This window comes from Camelus bactrianus, chromosome 31, assembly GCF_048773025.1.
Source record: "Camelus bactrianus isolate YW-2024 breed Bactrian camel chromosome 31, ASM4877302v1, whole genome shotgun sequence".
Lineage (NCBI taxonomy): Eukaryota > Metazoa > Chordata > Mammalia > Artiodactyla > Camelidae > Camelus > Camelus bactrianus.
In genome coordinates this window covers 25,125,347-25,129,729 of record NC_133569.1, presented here as the reverse complement: position 1 = coordinate 25,129,729, position 4,383 = coordinate 25,125,347, and positions in this window count along the sequence as shown.

The following is a 4,383-nucleotide window of genomic DNA, read 5'->3' as shown; positions in this document are numbered from 1 at the left end:
GTGATTCAGGGCACTGTCTGTCCAGCGTCTGCCGCCTGAAGCAGGAGGTGGTCCCCTGGCTCAGTGGATTCTTGCTCCCGCAGCAGCATTTCTCAAAGTTCAGACCACACTCCTGTGATTTCTCCCACCGTTTGTTTATTTCAGGCACCAAGTTAATGGCACCTGTTCCTTGCCAGCTCATTATCTCTTTGGGTGTCGTGCCCTGCCTGTGCGATGCGACCTGCAGCACTGGTTCTTGGGGACCGGTGACCAGACGCCTCCCTCCAGCCCGTCTTCCCGTCCCCAGAGGATGAGGACGGAGGAAGGGGCTTGCAGGGCCCCAGATGCATCGCGGCCCGCCCTGTGCGCTTTCTCACTGTGCTTTTGCGTGAAATACGCCCCCAGTTCTGCTGGGACCACTGCTGCTTGCCGTTTGGCAAGCACCCAGGCACAGCAAGCTGTGCGCTTTCTTCCACGTCTCGGTGGCGTGTGGCTGAGGTTCTGCCGTCACGCTGCTCAGGAAACCATCGAGGTCCGGTGACTCCTCTCAGACACCCTGGGGGTGCTGTACGCGGCAACGTGGACACTGAGTTGCCTCCGTGGTCACTGTCATTGGCTGGCTCAACTCTTGATAACTTAGATTTTTTTAATTCAACAATAATGGCAGAATCTGTGTTACTTGCCACTGAAGCTTGTCTCCCCTGCTCCATCTCATAGGGAAGTTTCTGGAGGAAGGAAGTGGCCCGAACACCTGTTTCCACGATCTGTCAGGGATGGTGCATCCTTCCACGTTCAAAAGACACAGGCAGGTGTTGTGCGGAGCCCCGGGGCTGGCACTCAGTGAACTCACAGCAAAAGCTCTGCACGGTTATTACTGGCGCTCCGTTTAACGCTCTTAACGTGGCCTCAGATACGGGGATGCGTTCACAACAAACTGGGAGTGTTCCCCAATCCCGCTGGACGCTGTGGGCAGTACCGCCTCCCGGGCCCCTCCTCACGGGACCTTGCTCAGCCAGTGGAGTGAAGCTTGGGAGCAGGGGTCATGAGCTAGGACCACAGTGGATTTGGCCCCAATATGTTCAGGACAAGTTAAACAATGGGTTGCTAATTTGATTAAAGGGATGGCTGATAAGGGCCAACCCAAAATGACCGACGTCGACAGGTGACCGATGCTGTGTGTCCCCCCTTGGGTTCGTCACCGTCTGTGTGAAGAAAACCAATGATGGACGCGTCCTGCAAAGGCAGCAAAGGGCCTTCCTCGGGCTGGGAGCCCGCTTCTCCACTTCCCAAAGCCACGGGGATGCAGAGCTGCAGAAAGGCCCGAAGGGGGGTGCTGAGCTGGGGGCAGAGTGTCTCGTGGTGACCCTTCCCCTGCTTCCCACCTGCCCTTGGCAGCAGGCGCTGTCTTCATGGGGGGCAGGTGGCCAGTCAGTGGTGTCTTGAAGAGCAAGGAATCAGAATCCTGGCCTTAAAAGGGGCGCTGGTGTCCGGGACTTGTCCCACGTGGCTGAGTGGCAGGCTCTGTGTGCTCAGGACAGCTCGTGGCTCTGCCACCAAGGACAGCGTGTGGAGGAAAGACTCACCGTGGACATGAGGGTGGGCTCCCCCAGGGTGTCTCAGTCCGTCACACGGTGGGAGAGAGGCGGGCCAGTCTGATCTGCAGTTGTGAGCGCGACCCTGGCCCCAGGACTCTGAGGCCACAGATTCTCAATGTTTGGGGGGTTTTGAATAACTTTATGCGTTGGCAAAGGGCTCTGGGGCACCTACCTGCCAACTGGCCAGAGCTGTGCCGCTGGACACAGGTCGCTTTCTGCTGCAGGGAAGACCGAGTGGCTGGGCGGCGGCTGCCAGGCTAGGAAGGACGTTTGCACCTCTCTTGGCAGGGAGGCTGGAGGAAGGGGCTGGCACGGGGGCTCGGCACCGAACGCGCTCATCTAGTCGGGACTGTTGCGTGTTCCAACTCCCAGTTTTGGCGCTTCCTTCCTCCTCAATTCTGGAAGAAAATTTGGGGTCTGACCGCGCCTTAACAATACCTAGGCTGCCCGGGGACTCACATAGACCCTTGTTCTCTAACGTGAGCACTCACACCAGCCGAAGGGCGGGAGAAACCCAGCATCCACTGACGGATGAATGGACAAAACAATGTGGTAAACACGCACGTATTAATCGCGGCTTCTTTTATGTTTTGCGTCTCTTATGCTCTGACGTCTTGGGGCCTCGCTGGCCCCGGAGGGACTGACCCTCCCAGAGACAGTAAGTGGCTTCCTTGTGAGGGCGACTTTCCTGTGCAAACCAGCCCATTCAGAGTCCCCCACCCCGCCCTCACCTGGCTCTCACCCTCGGGTCACTGTCCACCTGCTCTGACAACTCCAGGTCCCGGTAACGAGTCACTAGACATGATTCCTTTGCACCAGAGTCTGCTGAAGGCGCTTAACCCGGCCAGTCCTGAAGCCTGCTCGCTCGGCCTCCCCTGTGTCTTCCCGCAGAAACCACACTAAAGGCTTTTCCCCGGGCGTCCCCCTCTGCCTCCTCGCCGGCCCTGCTGCTGCCCCGGGCTGTGCCCTGCCCCCGGCTTCTAGGGAATCTGGGACCATAAAACCTTCTTCCTTTGGGACGGCCACTCCCATGCCTGCGTGTCTTCCCGCGCCTGAGCAGAACCTACCCTGGCTTCCTTTAAAACGACGGACAGTGGAATGTTAGTCGGTCACAGAAAGCAAGGAGATTCCGACACTCGTCGCAACGTGGGTGAGGCTCGAGGTCACTGGCTAATGAGACAAAGCAGCCACAGGAGTCGCTCACGCCCGCTCCGCGAGCCCGCCTCCGGGGGCCCCGAGGGCAGGCAGGTCTGCAGAGGCAGAAAGCAGGGCGGCGGACGCCCCGGGCTGGAGGGAGGAGAGAATGGGGGGCAGCGTTTCAGTTTGGGAAGATGAAGAAGGTCTGCTGGTGGAGGGCGGTGATGTTTGTACGACAACGTGAACGTACTTAACGGCCCTGAACTGTCCGGTGGAAAATGGTTAAAATGGTAAATGTTATGTTATATATATTTTACCTCAATTAAAAAAGGCATCTCGGCTGCTGGCAGAGGGGACCTTTAACCCCCGTGGGCCACGGCTCCCTGAGGGCAGGTCCTTGTCACAACTCCCTTGCATGTGACAGGCGCCTGGCCTCCCGTTGCCCACAGTGTGGGTGTCAAACCACGGCTCACCCAGGCCCAGAGCTCTGCGTTGTGCTCGGATTTTGCCCGTTTCCGGAGGCCAGTTCTCTGCTGGTCCAGGGGCTTTGCCGTGACCCCAGTGGCCACTGACATGCCGCCCCCTCAGCAAACCAGGGCAGCAAGGCAGCTTCATGGCAAAAGGCAGAGAAGTGGCTGGTCCCGCGAGCCCGAGGCCCCCCTGGCTCGGAGAGGGCTCCCCTGGCTTGGAGGGCTGGCTTCCGTCTCAGAAACGGCATTGAGGTGCGTGGGAATCTGGGCCTGCTTGCTCGGGGAGGCCAGGTTCTGCTGGGGCTTGTTCTGCACCCGGCTTTCTGCCTCATTTCACTTTTTCGTTCATCTGGAGGTGCCCCTGCCTCACCTGAGACAGCCATGAGGTCGCACAGGCCGGGAACTCTCAGGGTAAAAGACGGACCTCGGGGTGGTGGGCGGCTCCTTCCCCTGCAACGTGATGCAGCCCACGCGCACCTGCCCCTTTGGTTTTGATAATTAGATTTTGAATAGGATCCAAATGAAGCCACAAGCCACCCCTAGAGGAGACACCCCAGTGCAGTGCCAGCAAGAAGCTGGGAATCCAGCGGCCTTCCCGAGGGCCCCCCTCCCCACATCACAGGCCAGGGAGCATGAGGCCCCTGGAGCTGGGGGCGCTGTAGCTGGCTGTCTGCTTCCTTTCAAGGCTCGAGGCTGCTTTGCCTCCCTCCCCAGTCTTGCAGGTTCCTTTGAAAACCCCAGCCTCCTGCTTTCAACTCTTTCCTCTGGTCTCTGATAAAAGGCAAAAGAAAAATCACTTCTAACAGTCTCCCTGAGTGCTGGGAGGGCTTGTCTGCGAAGGCAGGACATCAAAGCACAGAGCTCAGGTGCACCCCTGGCCTGAGACGGTGGGAGGAGGAGGTGTCTGCAGCCCCCGGGTCCTGGCGGTCCCTCCGCCTCAGCCCCGGCCCCGGCTGCATGGCCACAGCGTGGCTTGTCCTCCTGACAGGCCTCCAAAATCTGTCTGGGAACAAAGCCTGGGACAAAGCCTGCCAACAGCCCAGCGGCCCGCGGACAGCATGGTGATTGCCCCATGAGAGGGTCTGGCTGCAGACCTTTCCCCTGGGTGGCATGAGCTGAACTTCACAGAGACGCTCTCCTGTTGCCCCATGTTTACAGCAGCTCCGAGAGACTGCACTCTGGTCCCGGAGCCCAGGGCGCCC